The sequence below is a fragment of the Nelumbo nucifera genome, chromosome 2 (genome assembly GCF_055504915.1).
Source record: "Nelumbo nucifera cultivar China Antique chromosome 2, China Antique-T2T, whole genome shotgun sequence".
In the NCBI taxonomy this organism is placed as follows: domain Eukaryota; kingdom Viridiplantae; phylum Streptophyta; class Magnoliopsida; order Proteales; family Nelumbonaceae; genus Nelumbo; species Nelumbo nucifera.
In genome coordinates this window covers 10,111,024-10,125,700 of record NC_142650.1, presented here as the reverse complement: position 1 = coordinate 10,125,700, position 14,677 = coordinate 10,111,024, and the positions used below count along the sequence as shown (strand labels likewise).

Genomic DNA, 14,677 nt, shown 5'->3' with positions numbered 1-14,677 from the left:
AACTTTTAATTAGTCTGCTTGTAATTGTTTTACATCTTGGGCAGTGTTGCAGAATGAGTAGCACCTTTTTGGTTAGGCTGTGGCTGGGGTTTTGAAAGCCATAAAGTGTAAGAAATATCTTTTATGGTTTGGTTAGATTTCTTTGAAAGCCACAACCAACTAGAAACTGAAGCTCAAAAAAGACCAAAAACAGGAAACTAAAATTGAAGTTTTTTCCAGTTTCTTGGATTGTGCTTCCAGTTCCTTCATCTCAATAGCATTGCTATTATTATTTTATTATTTAAAAGCCTTCATTTCTAAAACCTGGGAATATTTTTAACTCATCTGAGCTGACTGTTATTTTTTAGTCAATTAGAAGACACCTTTCCATCATTTCCTATTGTTGTTAGATCAAAAAGAAGAGTGTGGAGAGCAAAGTTACCAACGGGTTTACCAAGCTGTATCTTCATTTTGGAAGCCTAGGAGATCTTTTGAGTGTTTGGGGCCTTTGAAAGATCTTTGTAGAAAGATTGATAAAAAAATGATCTTTGTAGAAAGATTGATAAAAAAATGATCTTTGTAGAAAGCGCAATCAAACACCACCTTGGTTAAAATGGTAAAAGTGATAAATTAGAAGCTAACAACTAAAACTAAAGTAACTGGGAGCTTCTACCAAAGTAATAAATTGGGGGCTAATAACTTCAGCTGAATTGAAGATTTAGTTTTCACACTAGAACAGATTAAATTCTCATTGTTTCTATTGACCAATTATGTTAATGGTTGACAGGTACATAATTAATGAATCTAGGAACATTTTAAACTTATACATACAATCTCCTAGACTTGCATTCACTCTGTTGTACTTCCCTAGACTTTTGTACATTTCTTGAAAGTTAAGGAATGCCACATCTGATAAACATGTTATGAGGAAAGTATAGAATGGGCATGAAGAGGGACTGTGAGGGAGAGTATGTTGGAGCGGTGATGGGAAGAGAAAACGAAAAGGAGTTTCAGGTGGTGAATAGATGGAGGACTGGGTTGGATATTGAAGCAAAAAGGTTTCTTCTGGAAGGCGGAAAATCTAAAAGTAAGAATCTGCTAAAGGTAAGAGAAGGTAGAAGGGCGACACTAATTCTTTTTGAGGAAGCTGTTCACTGGTTGAAAGGTTTCATAGATGGAGTACTCCAGTCCATAAAAACCGTAGGGTGGAGGAATGTACTGGAGTTGGAAGAAAAAATATGAAGTGGAACTGAGATGGAATAAGAAAGGGTGGTTCATTACCATCATAGAACACTTCGGTGACTGAAAGCAAATGGTTTGTCTACCGGAAGGGAAGCAAAGTCAAGGCTGGCTGTTATTTGCGGTGGAGTTGCAGAGATTCCTTGTTGCGGCTAATCACCTGCAAACAGAACAAGAACAAGAACAGAGCAGCGAGAAGGATATCCCTGAGTCCTCGTTCCAGGCACTGAAGCAAAGATCTTTCAGCTGCAGCAAGGCCGTAGTGTTTCCAAACAGAGGACTAAAAGTTTGGGTTGAGGCTGAACTGGACAAATGGGAGAAGAAAATGGTGGTTTCCGCCAGTAAGGATGTTCAAGACTGGAGGAAGCTGTTGAAAGTGGTAGTGAATAATTTGCAGATAGACTCGGAGGTTACTTTGGAGCCATTTTCAAATCTGAAGGCAATACTAAGCATCGGAGATGGTGTTGACAGGGGATTTGCAGCTTTCAAGTGGGAAGAGGGATTGATTTATGTTCAGAAATGGAAACCCTTGTGTAATGAGGTGGAGCCGTTCAGAGGGAGCTTCACGCTGAAAATGTTTGGACTCCCGTTTCATCTATGGAATAGATTAATCCTAGAAAACCTGGTAAAAATGCTGGGGGGAGTGTTGGAAGAATGCAATCTGCAGGATCTTCGAGCAGTGGAGGTGAGAGTTAAAGGGGTGGAACCAGAATCGGTCCCAAAGGTGTTCGAAATCCTTGTAGATGATGTCTGGTATTTTTCATTAATAAAGATTTCTGTTATCGATAAAAAAAAATCCTTGTAGTGATGTCTGGTACAAAGTATGGCTGGTTTCAGAGCCGGAGGTGGAACTTTGGGGACGAAGAACCAAGGTTGAAGACGAAGGGGACGTGGCGGGTTCAATCTCACGTGGCAGACAGGTGTTGGCGGGCCTGAAGGCAGAGCGGCAGAGGCCTAAGGAGGTAATTGAAAAGATGCAACTGGAAAACCAAGACTCATGTAAGCCATTTAGAGAAAAAAATTTTAAAAATTTTGAAGCTTCTCGAAGTGGGGGGGCTCGAGCCTCTTTTGCTGACGTGGTCAAGAAGAGGGTTGGACCACATAATATGTTGTCGCAGGCCGAAGTGTCTGAACCTGTTGGAGGTGGGGTTGGGCCAACCAAAGTATCAGTCTTGGGCCACGTGACTGTTTAAGTGAGCACGTGGCCCAGGACAGACCGAAGGGGATTATAGACGCTAAAACATGTCTATTTTCTTCCTTTTCGAAGAGGAACTGTGTTGGAGGCTCTGTTTCGACTAGGCGGAAAGAGAAAACAGCTAGACCTCTGCAATGGGTCCCTAGATCTGTGCCTGGGCTCTCAAAAGGAAGCAACTCAGAGAAAGACCGTCCAAATCCTAGATATGTAAGAGAATGCGGCGAGGAAAAGGAAGGGGTCGATGAGGGCTGGGTAAACTGTCAACTGGAAGATCCAGATCTTGAAGAGGACTTGGACGACCAGTCCAGTATAGGCAGTATTGAGGTAGACCAGCTATCAGAGGCTGGTTTGGCAACAACCTTGAACCTTGGTACTTTGTTTTCAGAAGATACATGGGAAGGATATAATTCGGATCGGCTTCTACACCAGGAGAACAAGGGTGGGGAAGAAGACTATGATCTGGCTTTAGAAGTTCCTGTTCCAAAGCTTGATAACGGGCGGGAGCTTAGTAAGGAAGTATCCATGACTCCTCTGAAGCAAAGCAGAAACACACTAATGAGGGACAAATAGCTGGGTGTAGAGAGGGACCACTGTACGACGAAAGAGACAGGAAGGTTAATTCCACAGACCCGAGCCAAGGAGTTAGCCGACAACCACACCTTCTTCCAGGATTCGATTGCTTCTAATTCCAGTTCCCCTAATCCATTCCGGCTAAACCCAGGTAACAGTGTCCTTTCAGTTTTTGGTACTAATGGTTTCTCTGTGTCCTGTGTGCTAGATTCCATTCTCATTTCAGAGGCTGCAGTCTGTGTAGGAGGAGGGCCAGGTATTAGTTGCAGAGGTTGAGAGGAGTTAGAGAGGGAGCTAGAAAGAGAGGAGGAAGTAAATAGTAGCATCAGGTCTTTAGGAGACAGTGAGAATATGTTACCTGAGGTGGAGGAGAATAAATGTTTGAAAGAAGGGGCAGCAGAGGCTCGGTTAGGGTACAGCAAGGAGGAAGAAGGTACAGGTGGGGAGTTAGGCCAGGAAGATAAAACTAAAGAATCAGAGAAAAAAGAGCTGGCAAGTGAGGATTCTGTGGCATTATTTGAACAAAAACTGGGGTGTAAACTGAAAGATCCAAATAAGCTGAAAGGGTTCTTGCAAAAAAAGAGAGAAGAAGTCAAGGTCAGAAGGGGGAGAATGAGTGAGGCTGGAAGCAAGGTGAAGGAAGTGGCAAGTGACAAAGGCATTAGAACTAGAGGGGCTAGGAGGGGAGGAAGTAAGTGAGGGACAATGGTGTGAGGGGTGGATATAAAAAAAGAATAATGAGGATTTTAAGTTGGAATGTGAGGGGACTCGATAGTGCAAAGAAGAGAACAGTAATAAAAGGAGTCATCAGGAAAATGGATCCCGATGTGGTACTATTACAGGAAATGAAAAGAGCAGAATTTGATATCAAATGGGCAAGGAGTGTGTGGAGGAGTAGGGGGATTAGTTGGGCGGTTCTACCTTCATGGGGATCAGTAGGGGGTGTGCATTGTGGAAGAATGAGGTAGTGGAAGGTTTAGAGGAATTGGTAGGACAATTCACAGTCTCCTTGAAATTTAGGCAAGTGGAAGATGGATTTGAATGGGTATTAACCAATGTGTACGGGCCAAATGATTACAGAGAAAGAAGATTATTATGGGAAGAGCTAGCAGACCTAAGGGGTCTATGGGAAGGACCATGGTGCTTAGGAGGTGACTTCAATGTAATAAGATTCTTGGCAGAAATTAATAGTCCTAGGCAGAGGAGCACCACAAGTATGAGGAGGTTTAACCAATTCATTGAGGCCTTTGAATTAAAAGAAATCCCACTGTCACAAAGGTGTTATACATGGTCCAATCTCCAAACAAATCCAATTTGCTCTAAGTTGGACAAATTCCTATTTTCAAAAGATCTGGAAGAACATTGGGGAAATCTGAACTCTAGAGCACTCCCGAGGGTGACTTCTGACCATTGGCCTATTGTACTTTGTAAGGATGAGGTGCGAAATGCGAGTCCAGCTCCATTTAGATTTGAGAACATGTGGTTAGAGCACCCGGGGTTCATTGAGAAGATTGAAGAGTGGTGGGTAGAGAGCAATCCAGCAGTGGAGTGGTATGGGATGAGGTTTCACAAGAAGCTCTAGTATCTGAAAGGTAGAATCAAGGAATGGAATCTACTGGAATTTGGGAGATTGGAGGAAAGGAAACAGAATGTAATCACACAAATTGAGGACTTGGACAGTAGAAAAGGGAGGGAAGGCCTAATTGAAGAGGATAAGGAATGAAGATGGAGATTGCGGAAACAGTTAGAGGACTATATTTTTCAGGAGGAAATAAGCTAGAGGCAGAAGTTAAGATGCAAGTGGTTAGAAGAGGGGGACAGGAACACTAAATTCTTTCATGCTTTGGCTTGTGGCAGAAGGAGGAAAAATTTTATTACTAGATTGGAAATTGAAGGGGAAACAGTCACAAGTCAGAGAAAAATTGCGGAAGCATTTGCAGGTCATTTAGGAATATATATAGATGGTCACTGAATAATAGGGGGTTTTATTGGCCAACACCGAAGAGAGAAGAGAGGGATTGGTTGGAGAAGAAATTTGAGTCGGAAGAAATAAAAAAGGCAATATTTTTAATGGATAGATCAAAGGCACTGGGCCCAGATGGTTTTACGATGGCTTTCTACCAGGATTGTTGGGAGATTCTAAAGGAGGATATATTGTTGGTATTCGATGAATTCCATACCAGAGGAGTGATTAACCCTGGGTTAAATTCCACATTCATTGCTTAGTTCCCAAGAAAAGTGATGCAAGCCATCCAAAGGACTACATGCCGATCAATCTAGTTAACAACCTCTATAAGATCATTACTAAGGTGTTGTCAATTAGAATCAAAAAGGTGCTACCAATTATCATCTCGAATAATCAAGGAGCTTTTGTGAGGGGGAGACAAATAATAGATCAGATACTTGTAGCAAGTGAGAGTTTAGAGGACTACAAGAGATCCAGGAGAAGAGGTGTGGTTTGCAAACTAGATCTGGAAAAGGCTTATGATATGGTTGATTGGTCCTTCTTATTTGAGGTGATGATGAATTTTGGGTTTGGAGACATCTGGTGCAAATGGGTGATGGGATGCATTAGGGATTGTCATTATTCTATCTTGGTGAATGGGACAGTGGTGGACTATTTCCCAGCTTTGAGGGGGATTAGACAAGGAGCTCATAAGAGGGTGGAGTGTTGGAAGGGATAATGTACCACTTACAGATCTACAATTTGCAGATGATACAATTCTGTTTTGTGAAGGAGGGGATATCAATTGGATTAAAAATTTGAAACTCTCTATACAACTCTTTGAACATATGTCAAATCTTAGGGTGAACTTTGAAAAATGTTGTATAGTTGAAGTTAATATTGGGGGAAGGGGAGATTGGGGAGTATGCAAATATTTTGGGATGTGTAGTGTCTAATTGGCCATTAAACTACCTGGGCTTACCTTTGGGGGATAATCCTAAGAGAGATGATTTCTAGGCCCTTGTTGTGGAGAGATTTGAAAAGAGACTTGCCAACTGGAAAAGAAATTATTTGTCTCTTGGGGGGAGAATCACCTTAATTAGGTCTACGTTGGTTAACCTTCTTGTATATTTTTTGTCAGTTTTCAGGATACCGGTGAAGGTGGGTAATAGGTTGGAAAAGCTAATGAAGGATTTTCTGTGGGAGCCGGGGGAGGAGAAGAGGGACCATAGGGTCAAGTGGAGGTGGTCTGTAGAGGTAAAAAGGAGGGAGGGTTGGGTATTGGTAATATTAGGACTCAGAATCTTGCATTACTAGGGAAATGATTGTGGAGATTCTCATTGGAGAAAGAAAGGTTGTGGGTTAAGGTGGTGAGAAGTATACATGGACTGGCAGATAATGGATGGGATTAAGGAATTCTAGCACGGGTTACAAGAGCTTCCCCTTGGAGAGCTATTCAAGCCATCTTGCCTTTATTCTCTCCATGGATCTGGTATGACTTGCATTCTGGTAACCTTATCAAATTCTGGGAACATGTTTGGATTGGGGATTCCCCTTTGAAAGATCAATTTCCAGGCCTTTTTGCTATGCCTTCCCCTAAGAATGAACCAATTTCATCCTTTCTTGTTCCTTTCGATTCACCTTCTGGGTTTGGTTGGAATTAAATTTGAGAAAAGGTGTTAGGGACACAGAGTTTGCCTGTACTATAGCCTTACTATCTATCCTTGAAGGGGTATTCATTGAGCCATCTAAAGCAAATAACAAAATCTGGATACTCACTTCCTCGAGTCCCTACACTTGTGCCTCCTTTATTCTCTCCATGGATCTGGTATGACTTGCATTCTGGTAACCTTATCAAATTCTGGGAACATGTTTGGATTGGGTATTCCCCTTTGAAAGATCAATTTCCAGGCCTTTTCGCTATGCCTTCCCTTAAGAATGAACCAATTTCATCCTTTCTTGTTCCTTCCGATTCACCTTTTGGGTTTGGTTGGAATTAAGTTTGAGAAGAGGTGTTAGGGACACAGAGTTTGCCTGTACTATAGCCTTACTATCTATCCTTAAAGGGGTATTCATTGAGCCGTCTAAAGCAGATAACAGAATCTGGACACTCACTTCCTCGGGTTCCTACACTTGTGCCTTCTTTTTCAAAGCACTGTTACCCTCTCATCCTGTTGGCTCTTCTTTCCCTATTAAAGAAGTGTGGTGTTGACCTATACCTTCTAAGGTTGGGAGTTTTTGTTGGGAAGCCTTCCTGGGAAGAGTTAATACAGGGGATCTACTCCAAAGGAAAAGACCCAACAACTACTTGTCTCCTCGCTGGTGTGTTCTCTGTAAGTCTGATGGTGAGTCTGGATATCATTTACTAATATCTTTTCGGTTTGTTAAAGCTATTTGGGTATGGTTTACTTCTCTGTTTGGATGCAGGTGGACTCCCCCTTTGAATGTTCCAAGCTTGTTTTCTTTCATGCCTAATTGGCCAACCAAAAGGGCTAAAATCATGTGGAGGTGTGGTAGAGCTGCAGTCTGTTGGACAGTGTGGGAGGAGAGGAACTCAAGGATCTTCTCAAATAAAGAGAGAAGTATGGAAGAAATCATGGAGATCATCCACATTAGGATGGTACAATGGTTGAGAACATTGGAGCTGTTCAAAGTGTTCCCAGTTGATGAGCTGTTAAGGAATTGGAGGGAGATTGCAGATTCAGGCTTACGTAGAGAGATATTAAAAGCTTGCTGGACTCCTCCACCCCTTGGGTTCACCAAACTGAACTTTGATGGCAGCAGCATAGGCAATCCAGGGCCTTCCAGAATTGGGGGTGTGATAAGGGATGAAACAGGGAACTTGTTAGCCATGTACTATGGGCCGATTGGGGTGGGAAACTCTTTGAGGGCTGAGATTTTAGGAGCTATTGAAGAGATACAAAGGGTCAAGGAAATGAATATCAAAAAGGTGGTTATAGAAGGTGATTCTGAAACGGTGGTGAAATGGCTAAAAGAGGACAGTGCTATGATGTGGAAATACAGCAATGAAAAGAGGAAGTATAAGTGGTTAACCAAGGACATGGAAATTCAATGTACATGGATAAAGAGAAGTGCAAATGCATTGGCTGACGGTCTAGCTAGGCAAGGGGTAAATAGAGACATTATTTTGGGCTGTATTGTAATCACTGCATGGTCAGAAAGTTTCTTGGGTTGCTGGAGTTATGACTTTTTAGCTCCATCCCTTTGTAATCCTGATTTTTATCATTAATAAAATTTCACTGTTATTGATAAAAAAAAAAAACATGTTATGAGGCTAACCTTTTCAAGGTTTCTATTCCCTAAGCTATCTAGGAACATTCTAAACTTATATAATCCCCAGGAAGTGCAGTCAGCTCTCTTGTGCTTTCCTTTACCTTGGTTCATTTCTTAATAGTTAAGGATTGCTGCATTCTAATGGCACATCTTCCAAAGCTTCCCTATTCAATGTTTCAATTCCCTAAGCTAGACCCTTGACGAACTTCACTTCCTTGACTCTATATTCAAGGATTGGTTCAAAGTTTTCAATCTATTTTTTTGATAGGTTTACAATCTTATTCGAATGGCATTAATGGACAGGCATAGTAGGGCTTGATCCCTAAATGAATTGACTTTAAATTGACCGCCCATTTATGCCCATTAACCTTGAATTAATATATAAGTTACCCCTACTTGGAAAAAATATCACAAGTCTGTCTTTCAAACGTGTCAACTTTATTCCTTCTTTCGGAAAAAAAAGGTAAAGTGTATTGTATTAATATCAAAAACTTAGTGGTCCTCTGTACAATGAGGTGCTATACATGTATATTTCTAACTAGGGACCCGCAAAAAGTCCACCCTCAAAAAAGAAACAGAAAGTGTATCATCTATAAATATATTTTGCATAGATAACCAATTCCTATGTTCCTCACCATCAAACATAGTTTTCAAGGTTCCAATACGAGGCTAGGCGATAGGGGGGGCCTTGTTGCCTAGTCGCCTAGGCGAGCACCTAGATGTCACCTAGGTGATGTAAAAAGCATAGATCCTAGGGTAGTTCCCTAGGTACCATAACCATATTTCCTTAACAATTATTCATAATTTTCATAAGAAAAGTATAAAGTTCATGTTAAAGTATAGAAAATCAACATATTCATTAGAAGAAAAAGAAGAAAGAAAAGAGAATTGAAAAAATGCCTCCTATTACTGGTTTTTTTGGCGGTGAGCTTTATTTTGAAAATGTTAAGGTGTTAAATCATATCCAGGAAGATTTACATAAGAGATTGTGTTTCGTACAGTGAGGAGCTATACTGAGAGGAATCTACATAAGCTCCCTACTCCTTGCTACAAAATAAAGATCAAATGCCCACCCACAACTATATCCCCATTGTAAAGAAATTGTTAGATAATATACCTGTATATTTCTTCACAACAGTCAACCTATAGAATGAACTGCTTTTCTCAGTGATCTTCCTCTGATGTCTTGGTATTAAAAACCCTTTAATAACAGTTAAAACATCCACATCAGATGATGACTGCTGGTATGATTGTCCATGCTTATTTTCCTCACTTTTTCAGTCCATTTAGGGATTGACCTTACAGCAGTTTCAGCGCTGTTATTGGAAAGCACTATCTGATATTGATGATATTCAAGAAATATTTCAGATCTTCCTACTTGTGGGGCAGTGGCTGAAAATGTGATGAGCTGTTTCCACATCATGGTTGCAGAATGCAGAAGCAGTAGCTTGTTGACTAAATTTCCATTCCTCTTTATGAATTTATTCTTTAGAACATATATACTCATGCCACAGTCCACAGTAGAAAGGAATCCTTTTATGGGTCTGGGGAATGCAACACCACTTCCATACTTGCTGATTTGTTATTTCTGCACTTGGTTTCTGGTTATGAAGCTTTACCAGAAGTGCAGTGATTTCTTCCCATTTCCAATTGAAAAGATCTCTGCAAAACATTGCAGTCCACACGATTTGACTGCATCTGGACTACTGTCTATTCTATATTGCTGCCTTCTGAAACAGGTTTGGGAAAATGTCTTTGTCATGTGCACTGCCACACCATGGATCCTTCCAAAGATCAATATCCCCTACTTTATACGTAATTCCTTTGCTGAAAGAATCAGACTTTTTTCCTATTCCCTTTCATACAGAACAACCGTAAGAAGTGGTACTTACACAAGTATGGCAACCAACGTTCCTGGGCCCAAGCTTTGCTTTAATATGATGTCTACCTCCAACCCCCTATATCTGCATTCAATCTCCTATGCCACTTCTTGATAAGTGCTTTATTCAATCTTTTGGAAATCAAAACCACCCACAGCTTTCAGAGAAAATATTTTACCCCACTCTACTAGATGATTTTTTTTCATCTTTTCCATTTTTTTTTAAATCCTCTGGTTTTTTCCATGCTTATATGCTACCACGGTAGGAATGGGAAACATAGAAAAGTGAAAAGGTTGGCAGACTTGCAATCATACTTTTGATTAAAGTAAATTTCCCTTTCTTTAGGCTCAGTTTGGTAGGAGTACAAATACAAATATGTAGAGTGCAACACCTTATATTTTGTATTTGCACTGTACATATTTGTATTCGTACTCTTACCAAACTAAGCCTTAGGCAAATGCCTTACTTCCCAAGGAGGAAAGTCTCCTTTCCACCTTTCCTATTACAGGATCCATATTGTTGGTAACCAAAGATATTTAATAGCCAAGCCTGCAATATCGCATTTCACCTTGCAAGGTGCCAACCAGCTGGTTGGTGAGGCCTCCTGCTGGTCGTAGCGAAGACTTGGGATTGAATCCCGCCTGCACCTGGGTTGGGGGATGGGCTGGGCTACCCCCGTTGTGTAGCTCTTCAAAAGATATTAAAAAAAAAAAAGAAATCGCATTTCACCTTCCTTGCAAACTCTTCCAAGCTCCTCACATATCCCAACTAGAATGATGTGATTATCTTAGATTAATCTTTAATATGGACACTTAAAACAAAAGATCTCCCATAAGGTAGTGGATCTACTCTTACAAACGTGAAGAAAGAATATCGTATCATTTGCAAATTTTAGCAATTCCATCCTATTAGCCCCTTGATTTCAAAGCCTTAAATAACCCACCCTCTGCTGCCTTGCCTATCAATTTTGCCAGTGCTTCCATGACACAAATGAATAAATGGGATGTTAGTGGGTCCCCTTGTCTCAATCATCTAGAGATTTTATGGATCCCCATCGGTGTACCATTCAGAAAAGTCGAAAATTTAGGTGTCAATATGCATACTTTCATTCAATTGGCCATTTCCCCCTAAAGTCCATTCTTTCTAGCATGTAGTCTGGATCTTTGAATTCACATGGATGTATGCCTTCTCCATATCTACCTTACAAATCAGATCAGGTCTGCTTCTAGTTCTGTAATCTATTATTTCATTTATCAAATACTAACAATATACTATCAAGAAACTGCCTTCCAGGGACAAGCACACCTTGGGCTTTGGATATGATAGTAGGCAGTAACCTCTCAAACTGCATTCTTCTACAAGATTTCTTATGGTGTTCTCCTTATTCTTCCATTAGCCATTTTATGAAAAAAATTGGTGTTTCCATCCCCTACATTCAGCCAATTTTGCCATTTCCCTTTGCTGCCATTTGATCCCTTGTTGAAAAGCGACCTTCTCATAAAATTGTTTTGCATGTACTGGAAGCAATTATTGGTTCTTTGTTCTTATCAATATTCCCAATCACCAATAAAATTTCCTGATTTTTATAATTCCCTCAAGCAACTCTTCTTCCGTTATTTTATTTTGCTTTTTAACTTTTTAATCTTGTTTTCCAAGAATGTGAGGTTCTAACCCCTTCACCTTACAAGAATCCCATTAAATTTGTTTCTTCTCCATGAACCATGTTCAGTGAACCAGGAAATTTCAAATCTAAAAGGACCAAGTCATCTGACCTGACTGCCACCAACTAGCAGAAATGGTGTGTAATCAGATAAGGACATGGCAGAACTTCCTGAGTAGTATCTGGGTAGTTATCCTATACACTTGGAGAAACCGGAAATCTATCCAACAGCACGAAAGTAGGGTCCTCTTGATTGTTGGTCCATGTGAATTCCGCCCTGGACTCCCAGTCAACAGAAGTTCTATCAAGTTGTGCTTATTAACCCAATTAGTAAAGCTCTTCATACATGCTGTTTTTCTTGATCCCCATAGGAAAGGTGTATCATGTCCAATGCATCAAGGATGTACCCAGTGCACTTGCTTCTAACCAGTGTTCTAAAAGGTGTGGGAAGGGAATGAAAAAGAAGAGAAGATATAAAAGAGAAACGAAAGAAAAGATAAGGGAAGGGAAGGGAAAGAAAGAGAAGGGGAAAGAAAGTGGGCCAGGGGCTCCGCCCCTCTTCCTCCTTCCTCCTCCTCATCCCCCTCCTCTTAAGGAGGCTTATGCCTCCTTGTGTTCAGGAGGCTTACGCCTCTTATGTTCCGAACTATGCCAGACACCTCTAGGTAGTGGAACGCCTTGTGTCACGCCTCTACGTCTTAAAACATTGATTCTAACTCCGTCCAAATCCTCTCCTAGTCTGCATCTTGCAGCTTCAACATCTGGCCCGTAAACTCCAGTTACCATGCACACAAATTTATTTTCCAGCTTTATTATTCCCCCACACAATCATCCAATTTCTGCACTTTCATGCTACCCCATGTGAGCAGTACTTTTCCTTACATCACTTCAAGCACTTTGTAGTATCAATCACAGTTCTTGTGCCCCAAATACTTACCGAGCAAGAGTCAACTGTCTGTGGCTTTGTTTAATATATGGCCTTCCTTTCTCTGTCGCTTAATTGGCGACCACCCTGCATCAACCTGAATATTTACCCCCCATCTATGCTCCCCCCTTTGCTTCTTCCCCCCACCATTCCCAGCCTTTGCATTTTCTTTTCCTCGGGCTTGTGCCGCTTTATTTTTTATGGCTATCAACAGATCCTTCATTTCCTATTCCATCCCTTTAAACTAAACCTGCTGAACTCATTAGATGAGAACTTCAATTACCCAACATGACATTATCAAGTCCTCTTCTATTATCAACCCCTCTCTACCTTGATTCTCTCATATCCTTTTTCAGTCCATCTGTTACTTTCCCATTTCTCTTTCAACTTCCTTGTCACCCTTGCTGCTTCCCCGAGTCAGAAAGCATTGTCCACTGTGTAAAGCAAGTGGACAAGGTTTTTTTCTTGTGCCTCCTTTGCTTTCTTGTATTCAGACCCGAACTCTCTTCCTTGCCCTGCTGATGAAATCTGGTCTAAACCTATTCCTCCCAAGGTTGGGGCCTTGTGCTGGGAAGTTTTCCATGGGAAAATAAACACTTTGAATGTTTTGCAAAAGAGAAGGCCTTTTATGTGCCTGTCCCCTAACTGGTGTACCATGTGTAAAGCAAGTGGAGAAACTGCTACCATCTTCTGATATCCTGCCCTTTTGTTGTTAGTCTCTGGGAAAAGCATTTTGAACTTCTTGGTCACAGGTGGAGCTTGCCTACTCAGATGAAAAGTCTCTTTGAACCAATGACCTTCAGTTGGCCAAAGAGAAGAGATAAAATTTTGTGGAGATGTATTTGGGCTGCATTGATTTGGACGGTGTGGGAGGAAAGGAATGGCAGAGTGTTCAATGATAAAGAAAGGAATAAGGAAGCAGTTCTGAATTGCATTTTATATAGAGCTTTAATGTGGGCCAAGTCCCTAAAGTTATTTTCTGAATTCTCCTTTGGTGATATGTGGAGAATTTTCGAAGTTGTAGCTAGAAGTTCTGCTACAAGGGTTAAACCTGTTGCGGGCTGGAAACCACCAGATGAAGGATTCATCAAACTGAATTTTGATGACAGCAGCCTAGGGAATCCAGGCCCGGCTGGTATAGGGGGAGTCTTTAGAAACTTTGAAGGTCATGTTGTTGCTGTGTTTTCAGGTCCAGTTGGAGTAGGGGACTCAGTTTTTGCAGAGTTCCAAGCTGTCTTGCAGGGAGTACAGATTGCTAAAGATTTAAATTATGATAGAATGTTAATTGAAGGGGACTCTAAACTGGTAATAGGGTGGTTGAAGGAACCTGAAACTGTAATTTGGAAATACAAAGAATATATGAAAAGAAGATTTAAGTGGCTGGTCAGAGGTATGACAGTTTCAGTCCAATGGGAAAGGCAGTCAGCTAATGGGATAGCTGTTTTTTTTTTTTTTTTGCATAAGTCTGAACTATGCTGGGCTCAGTTGTAATCAGTTTATATGGCTGGGGCTGCATCTCACGCCTCCGCTGGATGTACTTTGTAATCATGTAATACTTAATTATGTGAACTTCCTCTTCTTTTTACTAATGGTGGATGAATCAATTTCTTTTATATCAGATGTAAATCAGTCCTCAAATATCAAGAACAAATTTAGGGATTAGAAGAAGTAAAGAACAGGTCTGAACAACTATACAGGAAAAGAAGATGGCGAAGAGAGAAGGAGTTGAATTAATCTCCATTCTCCATTCTCCTCTAACCCTATTTTATTAAGATCTAAAAATTAGATGATGACAAGAATGCCCTTAATTGGGTGGCCAGCTTGGCAGTTACATAAAGAGAATAAAACAAGAATAAATAACAGGCCCATAACCCTATTTTATTAAGATCTAAAAATTAGACGATGACAAGAATGCCCTTAATTGGGCGACCAGCTTGGCAGTTACATAAAGAGAATAAAACAAGAATAAATAACAGGCCCATTAAGTGTG

General features: G+C 40.8%; 1 protein-coding gene across 2 annotated transcripts in view; it reads left to right on the top strand.

Annotated features, from left to right (window-relative positions):
• Positions 1–14,677, top strand: part of LOC104594931 (AMP deaminase) — a 56,210-nt gene that overhangs the window by 29,530 nt on the left and 12,003 nt on the right. The window lies entirely within an intron of this gene.